At 32.9% G+C, this 14112-nt stretch overlaps 1 long non-coding RNA gene across 1 annotated transcript in view; it reads right to left on the bottom strand.

Moving 5' to 3' along the window:
• The window catches only part of LOC150102223 (uncharacterized), a 47631-nt gene extending 33934 nt beyond the window's left edge, over positions 1-13697 (bottom strand). Inside the window, exons 1-2 of the long non-coding RNA XR_016548932.1 lie at positions 13634-13697; positions 9999-10049 (exon numbers count right to left, since the gene is read on the bottom strand). This is a non-coding gene — a long non-coding RNA (uncharacterized LOC150102223). The remainder of the gene's footprint in view (positions 1-9998; positions 10050-13633) is intronic.
• Positions 13698-14112: the final 415 nt, after the last annotated feature.

Below are 14112 nucleotides of genomic sequence, written 5' to 3'. Positions count from 1 at the left end.
TTTCTTGTTCTACAAAGCCAAACATGTGATGTACCAGATGAGTGTCCTTTGATACGCAGGTCTTCTAAAAAGAGTCATATAATCATCAACGTATTCAGCAGTGATACGCTCAACTGACTTTATAAATATTGGCGTATGGGATATTTATTCAAGCGAAGTTTGAAAGTATAACAATCTTTTATATCAGTTCCATCTAGATGGATTGAAAAACCCTCCTAATCTTACGGATCAGGATTCAAGTCTCTAGTGAGCAAATGGTTAGCGTAGCATGGGAGATAAAGTCCTTTACATTTATTTTATTTATTTATTTTGGCAAGCCGAATTCTCAAAAAGACTTGATCCAGCATGGTTTTCCTTGAATACCCGAATTGAAAAATTTGAAAAAAGTTTGAAAAACAGTAAACGTAGTGGAAAAACGTTCACCTGGTTGATTTTATCAGTATCTTCTACAAAATATGTTACTTCTAAAGATTCGAAGTATTGCATGTCAGCATGCTACCAATAAATTGTAAAAGGTTCGCCTATTTCATTCTTGGCATGACTGTGTGTGCGCTACTGATAGTGAAAGTATGCACGGACAATTCTGTCGGTATCACCAAGTACATCAAAGTGTAAACAGTTGTTGCCACGGGTATCTGGAAGCAGTATATCAAATCAGTTATAGTCAATTATTAAAACAATCAAACAAATGCCACTATTTTATGAAAACCAAAATCAACCTCAATTGCAGTGTACCACATGTTGTTCAGAATGTTGAGAAAATAAGGATGACAAAGATGATGTTCGTATGATGATGATGATAAGGAGAAGGTGACAACAATGGAAAAGAATGGCGATGATGTGAAAATAACAAAGATGATGTTAATGACGGCAAGAGTGAGGATAACAAGATGAAGATGAAGAAGATGATGATGATATGAGGAGGAGGAAGGATTCAAGCTTCCTTTTCTACATAGACTAATGCTTAAAAGATGCAGTTTAAAAATTCAAGAAATGATGTTGTTGAGGATGAAGATGATAACAGTGATAACGATAAGGTGGATATGATGATAAGGATGAATGGTGGATGATAAGTAGGAAGTGACAAAGATGGCCAAGAATGATGGTGATGTCAAGATAAGATAGATGACGATAATAATGATGATGATGATGATAGGAGGAGGAGGAGGAGGAAGAAGAATAATGTTGTTGAGGATGAAGATGATAACAGTGATAAAGATAAGATTGATATGATATAAGGATGAATGGTGGATGATAAGGAGTAGGTCAAAAAGATGGCCAATAATGATGGTGATGTCAAGATAAGAATGATGATGATGGTGATAGGAGGAGGAGGAGGAAGAGGAATAATTCAAGCTTCCTTTTCTAAATAGACTAATGCAAAAAATAATTCAAGAAATGATGTTGTTGAGGATGAAGATGATAACAGTGATAAAGATAAGATTGATATGACATAAGGATGAATTGTGGATGATAAGGAGGAGGTCAAAAAGATGGCCAAGAATGATGGTGATGTCAAGATAAGATAGATTATGATAATGATGTCAGGAGGAAAAGAAACAATCCAACTTTCCTCTGCTAAGTAGACAAGCCGACAAATAAACAGAGATGATGAATTTAACAATTCTATTCTATGCTCCATTCCTTTCTTATATTCCTTAAGATTTTCTCTCAGAATCATTCCGTCCATCTTCCTTTACGTTTCATATATTTCTCTCTCTCTCTCTCTCTCTCTCTCTCTCTCTCTCTCTTTCTCTCTGTTTTCATCAGACACTTTACCAACTTGTAACTCATTGCCACAAATGATCTCACGATCACCTCAGCTGCTAATTTTATTAGGTCCCAAATTTGGGCACTTATCCCAATACTATTTCTCCCTCCTCTCTCTCTCTTTTTTACCCTCCTAAACCCTTCTCCTACTTACCCCACACAAAGGACAATTACCCGTCCGTATGTGCCCGTCTATCTGTGCCGTAGCACACTCTTCGCCTGAAGATGACTTTGCAATCCATAGTCTTTAACAAAAGAAATTTATCTGGATGCTCGCTAGACGCAGAGGTAATAAAGCCGATAACACACAAATTTACATGATCGATGAATAGCAAAGAGGAAAGATAAAAGTGACACACAAAGAAAGAACGAAAGAGAGAGAGAGAGAGAGAGAGAAGGGGAAAGAAAAGAAAAATCACCCCATTTGTAGCAGAAAAAAATTACATAAACGAAATAAACTGGAACACAAGGGATAGAAAAGATGAAGTACATTGCAGCCTGCTACAATTGATTATTCCACTTGTGTGGGAGTCTGAAGTCGGCCTCCTGACAACACATCTCTACACCAGATGAGATCACCAAATTTTTCATGATGGTCGTTGAGGCAGAATGATACGCATTCGCCAGATAATCCTCTACAAGGACTTATAATCAGAGATGGTTTTTGTATCCCTGAAGATTTGGAGTTGTGTCGAGAAGCATTTTTTGCCTTGAAACTGTGCCGAAAGAGTGAACAAAGACACGGATAGACAGATAGGTTGAGAAAAGGACATAACTATAACGAGAGACAGAACCGAGTAAATAACTGTAATAAACAATACTTAATCTATCTATCGTTTCATACAAGTAATAAGCGATAGATAGATTAAGTACAGAGAAAGAAAAAAATATAACATAAACATAGACTAAATAAAACTAAAAAATAAAAATGCAAAAGAGAGAAGAGGTAATTTTAAGAACGTAAGTGAGGATAAATGGAATATAACACAAGAAATGAACGTGGAGATCAAACTATATTAATGAAAATAAAATATTCAACGAAAGGTTAAAATTCCTAAGATAACCCACACGTACATTTTTATCATATTTTTCATAGAATTATTTCATTTCTAATTCTGCATCTGTAAATGTTATAGGCCAGTATAGGTTTTATTGACGCATTAGGCTTAGGTGGCCTATCATGGCAAGTAATTTGGTTTTCATATTAACTTCATGAACGCAGAAAGAGTACATTTACTTCCCATCTAAATAAACTGCTATTTCTGCCAATGTACGTTTGTATTCTCTGGCCATTTGTCTATTTTTGGAATAGAAATTAAGCGTTGTAGGAAAGAACTTATCGCGTAAGCCCAAGACTGGATACCTCACCTTCTGTCAAAAGTCCTTATACATGTTCTTTCCTTTTATAACGGGGGTTCGAATCCATCCATTTTTTTTTCACTAAAAGGCATCTTCCTTAGCGACTGAGCTTAGAAGACTTTTTTTAGTTAAAATTAATTATTTTTCCCAAAAAATCAGTTTGCATTTATATACAAATCCTGTTTTTGATTTTTTTTTATAAAATTTGAAATAAAGTTTCATAAATAATTTTCTAAAACCAAATTTTTCTAAACAATTTTCTAAAACCAAATTTTTCTAAATAATTTTCTAAAATCAAATTTTCTAAAATCAAATTTTCTAAACAACAAAATTTGGTTTTTTCGTTACAACTAAAAATCGAAAAACAGAAAAGTGTTCCGGAATAAAACAAGAACATTAACGCCACCTATGAATCACAACGTGAATCATTGAATATAGATAAGCAAAAGTTACTTAATAGATCCAGTACGAGAAAAAATATTATTAAAATATTAAAAGTAATAAAAAAACTCAAATATTCATATTTCTATTCAACATGATCTACATCATTCATAGAATATCGCTCCTGTACTTAACCCTTAAAGATATTGTTTGTTCTTACGACAATGAGTTTCAACCCTAGTTACATGTACTTCATTCTTTTTTGTGTATTATAATATTTTGTCTCAGTTCACATCTATCAGTATTCTCTAACTAAATCGATCATTGACAAAATTTTATTATCACTCAATTTTGTCATTTTGTTACTGATAATTTGCATATTTATCAAAAACTGTAAGATAAGTTTCTATTAACACAAAACACAATATATATATCAAGGAAAAAAAAATTGTTGTTGTGTGATAATTAATTTATCTTACATTAATTAAGTAAAATAAATAAATAAATAAATAAATTTATTTATTTTAATTTTCCTTACAAGGTGTTATTTTTTATTAATTAATTTTACTTACAATATGTTACTATTAGTCGTATAATTCCAAATACAAATACTAACGTGCAACTACACTATCAATGCAGAGGCTATTGCACATCACCATCATCAATCATCATCATCATCATCATCATCATCATCATCATCATATGCTGATGATGATGTGCGAATAAATCATCCATTTATAAATTATTTTATTTTTACATTGTTATTATTATTAGGTATAATAACAGTAATGAGAGTAGGATGAGTAATTGTTATTATTAGTATTATTCTCTCATTTTACAAGGCCTTGATAAGTTCAGATACGATCACTTGCTTTAGATAACAGCAAAAATATTCAGTACTGGCTAACCATAATTATATTTGGCTTGTGGAACTTTGCATATGAAGAATATATGACTTTCAAAGTTTGAGAAATAGGGCAGTGAATAAGGAATTCTTGGAGAATAGAATGGATACAGGGAAAACGTTGGAGCTCATTGCAGGTAGGGGAGAAGTCGGGTCATCCCTAGAAGCTGAGTAAGGGTGTGGTTACGAAGAATCGGGTCAAGGTTCTTTTTATGGCGTGTAGTGAGCGAATAGAATGAAGTCGCTGGTGAATATTTGTGAGTGTAACATCGGTGAATGTTTGTAAGGGGAGAGAGAGAGAGAGAGAGAGAGAGAGAGAGAGAGATGATAGGTTTCAAGAAATTAATATTGTAGAGTCCTTAAAGGTTTTAGTTCAAAAGAAAATAGGCGAATAAGCATTGATGAAAGATGATAGTGGAGCGAAGGGGTCAAATTCATTTTATCCAACGGAACATTTGCAATTGTGTACCTAAGCTTTGTGCACACATTTATTTATTAATCCTATGAGGGAAATATTATTGAGCAGAACTGTCAGTCTGTATGTAGTGTATATTAAATGGATTGAATGGTACAATAGAAAGTACTTATCCACCTGGTTGGCCAAATGACGTCTCCACTCCTCCAATCGGGACCACTGTAGGTTCGGATGTTTGGGAGTGTCTTGGTGGTAGATGAATGTCTAAGTCTGATGTGAGTCCACCATTCTGTTTTTATTGGAAGCCTGAAGCGAGCTGCTTGAAAAACTTCCATGATATTCCACAACACGATCCACGGACTATGTAACCCTTATCCCACCCATGATTGGGATACTATCATGAGTGGGATAAGGGTTACGTATCCCACTATTACCTATCCTCTGCGCCCTCTATGGAAGAAGAGGCGAATTATCACATTTCCCTTTTTTGTTCTTTTATTTATGAGTATTTTATTTACTTGTACATTGCAATATAAATTAAATGTCAAACTCGACGAAAACTTATCTGTGAAAAGGATCGAAAACTATCCTATATTTCTCTACTTTGATAATTGACATAAAACTGAAAAATAATACTAGAAATTGACAAGATGTTTTTTGTTGATTTCAAAATCTGATGGTATTTATATCATTATTCGAAATAACAAAATGGTCTATAACTGACTGTCTGCTTGGTGCTTCACTAGTGGTTAGTGTATTCGCTTTTCAAGCAACAAATCGTGGTTTCGAATTCCGCTTTGAGCATGGTTGTTTCTGGTTGCTGGAGAGATGAATTTCATCTTCCGATGTGAAACCACCTTCCCGAAGGCCTGAAGTGGCATGAAAAAAAAAAGTTTTTCATGCTTGTACTAAGATATTCGGATCACGCCAAGAATAGAAAAGTATTATAAAAATTAATAAAACTTTAGCCCATCGATGGTACTGACGTTCTATTAGTTTTTAAAACCTACATAAAAAATTAATGAAATAACAAAATGAGGGGGGGGGAATTATCTGAAAGCCAAAACATGTAATGATATGTCTTTTTTCTTCCTTTTTTTTAAAAATTGAAATTACAAGCCGGTGAAAAGCTTTGATATATTGTGGTTAAGAAGGTTAAAATTTTCGATAAAAATCTGACCAAATTTTACAGAAAATTTTTGTTGCTAAAGAGGTTAATTTTTTCGGTGTAAAAAGTAAAATTTGACCACATTAATGATGATTTCGAAGGATGAAACGAACAAAGTTTTTAAAAAAGTCAGTTTCTTCTATTCGTTACATTTTTAAAAAAAGACAGTTATTTCTATTCATTACTTTAAAAAAAATACGTTGTTCTATTCATTACATTTTTAAAAAAATTGTTCTATTCATTAATATTTTTAACAAACAATTTTTTTTTCTATTCATTACAGTTTAAAAAAAAACACAATTTGTTCTATTCATTACATTTTTAAAAAAGTTTTTTCTTTTATTGCATTTTAAAAAAGCAAATTGTTCTATTCGTTTATATTTTTAACAAAATTATTTTATATTCATTACATTAAAAAAATGGTTCTCTTCATTACATAACTACTATTGTTCTATTCATTACATTTTTAAAAATGTTCTATTCATTACTATTTTTTTAAAGTTGTTATATTCATTACATTTTTTTTTTAAAAATATTCTATTCATTACATTTTTTTAAAAATTGTAATGAATAGAATAAAAAAAAACTCATATTTTTTTTTTTTTTATCAAAGACAACACCATTCATCATATTTTTACGAAGAAGGTAATTTGTTCTATGACCATAGCAAATTTCAATAGATCGGTCCAAACACGTGGAGATATTTGCCGGAAGACTTGATCCTCTTTCACAAACATGTCATAATGTGAACTTCATTTTCATTTGACTAAAGGGGTAGGGAAAGTTATGTAGTTTTGTATGCTCACTTCCTGTTATAACGTGGGAGTCTAGAACTAGTGGAGAAGGTTACACACCTAGCATTTACAGGTTCTTCATCGTGTCCTATGAGTCATCGGACAACGGAAACCAACCCATCCCCCCCCCCCCCCTTCTTGACGCGGAAATAAAGTCAAGCAATTTCGTTCAGGCATGTAAAGAAAGTTGATCCTTGCGTGAGACTTTAAGAAAGAGCCATGTGGAGATGGTGAAGTTAAAAGGAACACGGGAAAGTCGAAAGGGGGTTGTTTAAGGGCACGCAAGCGTGTCTAGTGGAAGTGTCAATAAATTAAGGCATCTGTTTATCCGGGCGGTCAGTAGGCTTAGTTATAAGCAGCCCTTCCCGTAGTGTGTATACGACAAGGAAGTTTGTTTTGGTTGTAGTTTATGGGAAATGACTTCGAGGTAGTAAACACAACAACTAGCGCCATCTGTCTATATCTGGTTACGATTAAAGAGACATTTGTTGATAACTTTTACTGAATAAAGAAACAACTATGAGCATTGTATTATACACTGTAGAATAGGGCTTCTGAAACTGTTCCAGGAGTTCTCCAGAGCATACAGACATCCATAACTTGTATTAGATGATGAAAAAGCCCTTCATTGAATGGAGAAAATGCTAATTTTTATTAAATTGACTTATAAATTGATCTATGTTAATTTGTTATTTGCAATGTCATAGTAACGGTTAACAGAACTTTTTATGAAAATTTTTACAGAGAATCAGCATATCGATGTACTTCTGAAGAGGTATCAGAAGATGCAGATCTCGGATATACAGCATTTGTCATTGTTGCATGTTTCATGTTTATTTCTATTCAACAATTGGTGATAAGTGACGCAATAATGCAGATCTCGGATATAACAGCATTTGTCTTTGTTGCATGTTTCATGTTTATTTCTATTCAACAATTGGTGATAAGTGACGTAATAATGCAGATCTCGGATATAACAGCATTTGTCATTGTTACATGTTTCATGTTTATTTCTATTCAACAATTGGTGATAATAAGTGACGTAATAATGGAATTCCGTTATGTTGATATTCTCGAATATTTTTCAGAATTTTTTTTTTATATACTTGCGTGCCATAAACTCTTGTTAGTTTCATAACGTGGACCTAACAACTAGTTAAAAAAAAAAGAAAAGAAAAAAAAAGAGAGAAAAATATTAGGGATATTTATAAATTAATTTTATTACTACATATTTATTAAATGATCAATCTACTTCATCGGCAACAACACAGATGTTCTGATGTTAAATTAGTCTTTTTTATTTTTTTAAGATTTCATTATATAGTTAATAGTAACAATCAGTTTTCCCAAGATTAAAGCCTGCGATCCTTGCTATGAATTCGATTTAATAGCCTATATTGATGATGTCAATGTCAGCGCTTTGCTTTATGCGGATGATGTTATACTTCTAAATTAATCCGCTACAAGTCTGCAAGATTCTCTGACTAAATTGAATAACTGTTGTAATAGATATGGTATGAAGGTCAACAATAAAAAGACAAAGACAATGAAAATAGGCAGAATCATTGAACATGTCAACTGTGTTGTGAACGTGGAACCTGTGGAACAAGTAAAACATTTCAGCTACTTGGGCACGATTTTTTGTGAAGATGGTAAATTAAGTATGGAAATAGACAACAGAATCAACAAAGCTGGTATGGTGGGAAGTCGATTGAATAAATTCATATGGAATAAGAGAGAAATTAGTCGGAACACTAAATTAGCTGTATACAAGACAGTGTTCAAACCAGTTTTAACTTATGGATCTGAGAGCTGGGTCAGAAGTAAAACACTTGACCAAACACAATAACAACTTTAATAGAGATGTCAGATATGAGAGTCCTGAGAAAGATTATAGGTGTAAACAGATGGCATCAATGGCAATAGCATATTAAAAACGAGGATATTATGAAAGAACTTGATGTTGTCAGCATCCAGGAATGCGTTAACAGAGCTAATCTCAGGTGGTATGGTCACCTAAACAGAATGGGCGAAGAAAGATTAGTAAAACAAGTGTTCTCTGCCAGGTTGGCAGCAAAACGACCCAGTGGAAGACCAAGATATAGGTGGATTGATACAGTAAAATCTTAATCTTAGAAGACAATTTTAATCTTAGAAGACAAAAATATAAGAAGACCTGCTAATATTGGAGTCTTGACAGTTGACAGATTAATTTGGAGGAAAATTGTTGATCGGAAGATAGTAATGAATGTATCTTTTTTCATCTGGTACTATCATAAGATCCTCTACTCCCATTGAGGACATATGTCAGGTATTTGATGATGACATTTATAGTGTTAACATTGTGATGTCGTTTCTAGTCTAGTGCACCCAGTAACTGCTATCCATTTGGTGGATTAGAATGCCCTGCTGCTTACCGGGGTTGTTATGAATTCGATTTATTCGAAATTTGAATTCGAATTCGAAATTTGGATTCTTTAAGCTTAAAAATCGGATGTGAATGCTTTTAATCAATTTTAATTCTATACTCAGAGACATCAAGTAAGTATTCATCCTGAGGATGGTACTTTTTTTGGCAGGTAGACGAAAATCGAAAAGGTTCATTTTTTTTTTTTCATGTGAATGTACCTGTTAAATTACTAATAACATTGCTTCATAAATTTGTAATTCGCTTTATAAGATTTAGTGTAAATTATTTCAAACAACACGTTTATGTGACGTCACCGCCGGTCGGATTTAAGGTTGTTATGGCCCTAAGCTATAACTGTTAAGACTCCTTTCATTTACTGGGTAAATCTTAGGTTGTCTATACTGAGACGGGGGGCCCCCTTGTAAGGTGAGTCCCTAAGCTATAGATTGTGAGTAAATCCAGCCCTACTGCCACCCATAAACGTTTCCAAACCCAAGATTTTTACATAACCCGGAAACTCTAGGCTTACAGACTAAACATAGAATCTTTCAAGTCACTTCTGGCCTGCAATAAACAGGGAGTAGAATCACATTGGGTAATGAAAATCATCTCCCGCTTAACGATGTTCATCAATGTCCACAGCGGGGTATTTGAATCCACAGCTTATTGTTCGTAGAACGGTTTTTTTTTTATTGCAATCTTCTGTTTGCTTATGACAAAAAACTAAAGTTGAAATAACTTTATTTATTTATTATTTATTTATTTATTTATTTATTTATTTACAAAAATCGGCTTACCTCTTATTATCACAAATGCCAATCTATCCCATCGTAGGCATGGTTGATACTCTTCAAATGAAAAAAATATTAATTTATTACAATCAATTTATCAAACTAAAATAAATGTATTAAAAGTAAAGTGTATTTAACTCATTCAGATGCTAAAACCTTTATTTATTCTGGCCAAAATAAATAAAAGAAACAAACAGGACTACTTCTGTAATAGAGTACGGTTTATACCCACTTAAAAATACATTAAAATTTTCTAAAATATTTTTGTATGTGCTTGAAAAAAAGTGAAAACAAAATAAATATACATTTTCTAAAAGAAAATCTAAGAACAAAATTTTGATTAAAATAACAAATCAGATAATGGTATTATTCTTATTCTAGCAAAATGCGTTGACAAACTCCAGCTATGAATGCCAAAATAACTCATGCTTTGCATGTAGTTTGACTACACATTTAGTCTTTGTTTCTATGCAATTACATCTAAAACAGTAACAACTTTAATATCAAAGGCATGCCTTTTCTAAAGAGTTATTGGTAATGCCAATATTTACTTCCGAGTGAAAAATTGTAAGAAATTAACACGTTTGGGCTCACAACATTTTTATACTATCATCCTATCATCGATCCACAATCTTTCAATGCATGATTAATGTATAAATTTTAGTAACATATGATTCTTTTATGCAATTCAAAATCTATTTAAGCAAATAAATTTGTATTGATAACATCGTTTAGCAAACATGTTCAAAATTCTGTTTATTTACTTAAAACAGTCGGAACTATTGAGTCTAAATGTATTCAATTTCGTGATATGTTATTGATGTTAGAAACACGTGATCAGAATAATTTAAATAATCTAGGCCAGTACTGGGAATGATTTGCATGGGGATGTTTCGAATTAATGATAGCCAAGGTTGTGATTTTAAAAATAATCAATTCTATCAAGAAAAATTATATAAATATGCAAAGTAAATATTTATTTTAAAAATAACCATTTAATTTTAATTATAAATTATACGTAATATTGCAATTAATAGAGACCATAATTAATTCATTAGTTTTATCTTTTAAGACGACCTGATTCATTACTTATATATTTATTCAATCTATGTATAATAACAGACAGAAAATGCGAAGCAAAAGATTTTTAAGATGGTAAATTGACATGGTGGATACCTCGCCATGAACAACTGGATCTATAGAGAGAGTATCAAGTATTTGAAACACGTGATCAGAATAATTAAAAAAAAAAAAAATCTAGGCATGTATCGTATTTTGATTAATAATAAAATGTAAAATAAATACTTTATTGTAAATACACACCCACTGGTAACTGAAATCGTATATAGGTGTAGCATCTACAGTACTGCCGCCTGGTGGAAAGAAAGGGAAACATATTAACTAGTACATACGATATAATTAGCGTGTTTACTCTTATATTGTAGCATGATACGCTTCGTAATAATAGTTAAAATTATACATTTTGTTCAAGGCGTATCGTATGTTCTTTGAGTCTGTAAAAATAGTGTTTTTATTTTCACTACACACCCTTTTGTAAACCATAATGAAGAAAGTATACACTGTATTTAGCGATGCAGTATTTACCTCCTTCTTCCCTCGTTTTTCCCCCCAACTAACACTGTCACCTAGCTCTATTTACAGACTCCAAAACGATACTAGTCATACGCTACTATTGGTCCTCACATAAACGCTAGGTTTTAGGCATGGCGGCTTTGTTTGGTGCAGGTGCATTGAAGGCTACCTGAAGCAGTGAGCAAATAGACGGCACGTGTCGGTGCTCCTAGGCGACAATAGCATTTTTATGTTTCTACGGTGCTGCATGCAAAATATTAGTAAGAATGGCAGCTGGATCGTAATAGAGATATTAGTGTCTGCAGTTAAGCAGCTGTGCGTGCGTGCGTGTGTGTGTGTGTGTGTGTGTGTGTTTCGTGGGAGAGAAAATATTACCGATAGAATGTTATAATAACTAAATAGATTTCTTTTTTATGTTAAATAAAAAAGGATGGAATTTATTATAAATGTATAGCATCATTTATTATTTGTCATAAGTATACAATTATCATGCCGTTTTCAATATTTTTTTTTCTTTATATTATTATATTCTTAATATTTGTCTTTATAGTCAGCAATATCGTGGTGTTAATGGTAGTCAAGGTTTTCTAAAAAATCAGAAGAGGGCGCCACATACGTATTCATTGATGATAATTAATTTATTATATAAAATTACGGTAGCACAAGAAAAACTTAAAAAAAAAAAAAGATTATCTGGCTCTACTAATCTTTTACATTACTAATCCAGGTGGCGCTGCATTCGTGACATGAAAAATTTCAAGATAACTTTTGCAGAAAACGCTATTGTAAATTTTAGTATAGGCTGTTATACGATGTTAAGGATTGGAAGATGTAAAATAAATGAGTGTTTTCAATCTTTTTTACAGTCAATTTAGATTTTTCGTTTGGATCTATGGTACCGCTCGTTTCTCCAATATTTTTATGTATTGATCACTTTTCATCATACCGCAAACAGGCACAAGTGATCCAGGACTGTCATGTGTAAAACAACCCAAGAGCATCTTCTTAGCTTGGTATTTAGGAACTCGCTGAAGGTGGGTGGTAGAAGTCTTCTCAGCCACTGATTTGCGAACATAGGATACTCGCTCTCCTTGGTTAAAGAAACGGCTCTCATCTGAGAATATGACCTTCTTCCCCTTCTTAACAGTCCAATCTTTGTACACTTTTGCCCACTGGAGCCTCTTTTTTCTGCTTAGCCTTTGTCGACAGTTTCTTCTTAAGTGTGTGGGAAGTCCTCCCTGCTTCCAGCAATCTTCGACGGACTATCATGTCAGAAACATTAATCCCACTAGCTGCCAAGTCTCTATTTAAGTCTACAGCAGACAATCTTGGATTCATTTTGCTTTTACTAACTAGTAAACGTCTTGAGTAAGTGTAGTTTTCCTTTATCGTCCACATTTTTCTTTTCTATCAAGAGAAAGGCATCTGTCTCCGTAAATCTTTTTTAAATCTGCATTAACAGTACTCAGGCCAACACTACGCTGATTGGTAATTTGTCTTTGGGTGTGATGAATGTAATGGATGTGTGCTGAGAAAGCGTACATGTTTGTGAACGTTTTCTTGGAGGTGTTTCCATTTTATAGCTACACAAAATGAATAAAACACTACGAATGTCCACTTGTTTACACTATTAATAAACATCGTAGAGACAGTTAAAACACGCAGCATCCAACCAAAATAGTGAACTAAAACCAAAACTGAAAATAGTCAGCCGAAACCAAAACTTAAGGAAAATTTGGCTTGTTTTGGATTAATTTGTTCGCTAATGAATACGTCCTGGTCTTTTTTGATTTTATTATTTGTTCTCGGATTAGTTCGTGAGATGAAAATCCTGAGTGTTGTCACTGTGGGAGAAAAAACTTCGTCACCTCCGCACGAGACCGGCTAACTCACATTAAGCAGTGTTTGGCTTCTGATTTGGTTTCACTTTCAACTTCGGTTTAATCAACGAAGACATTCACTAAAAAAAAAAGTTGATAGTGGACAATGACGATAGAAATGAATCAGAAAATGTAATGATCACATTATAACGTAAAGTAAACACTTACTTGACGATCCAAAAGCATTTTGGAAAATTGATTTTCTCGCTCTTTCCTTTGAATATACATACCAAACTAGAATAAGACAAACATATCGATATCAGTATATAATTAATCGTTATACTGTTTTTTTGCAATTAAAAATTAACAATTTAATTAAAATTGACGTTATAAGACAATAATTAATTGCATTATTGATGTTAATTTTAATTAATAAAATCAGGGGCGGCTCGTGCATAGGAACTGCGGAACTGCAGCGCCCCCAATGTTTCTGGATACATAAATATATTTATTAATTTATTTATATCTGCTTGTAATATTTAATTTTATCATCAACAGTCCTATACAATTCTCTTATTTTGTATAAAAAATAATAAAAATCCATCTTGTAGCACTTAGGAGGGCGAAGGACGCTAGCAGCACTGTGTTTACCACAGTGTCACATTGCTACGCGCGCAAGCATATGCACGTCATAGTGAGATGCGAGC

The sequence above is a fragment of the Typopeltis vanoorti genome, chromosome 10, assembly GCF_054136105.1.
Source record: "Typopeltis vanoorti isolate ZY-2024b chromosome 10, IOZ_Tvanoo_1.0, whole genome shotgun sequence".
NCBI lineage: Eukaryota > Metazoa > Arthropoda > Arachnida > Uropygi > Thelyphonidae > Typopeltis > Typopeltis vanoorti.
This window is presented reverse-complemented; position numbering and strand designations above follow the sequence as displayed.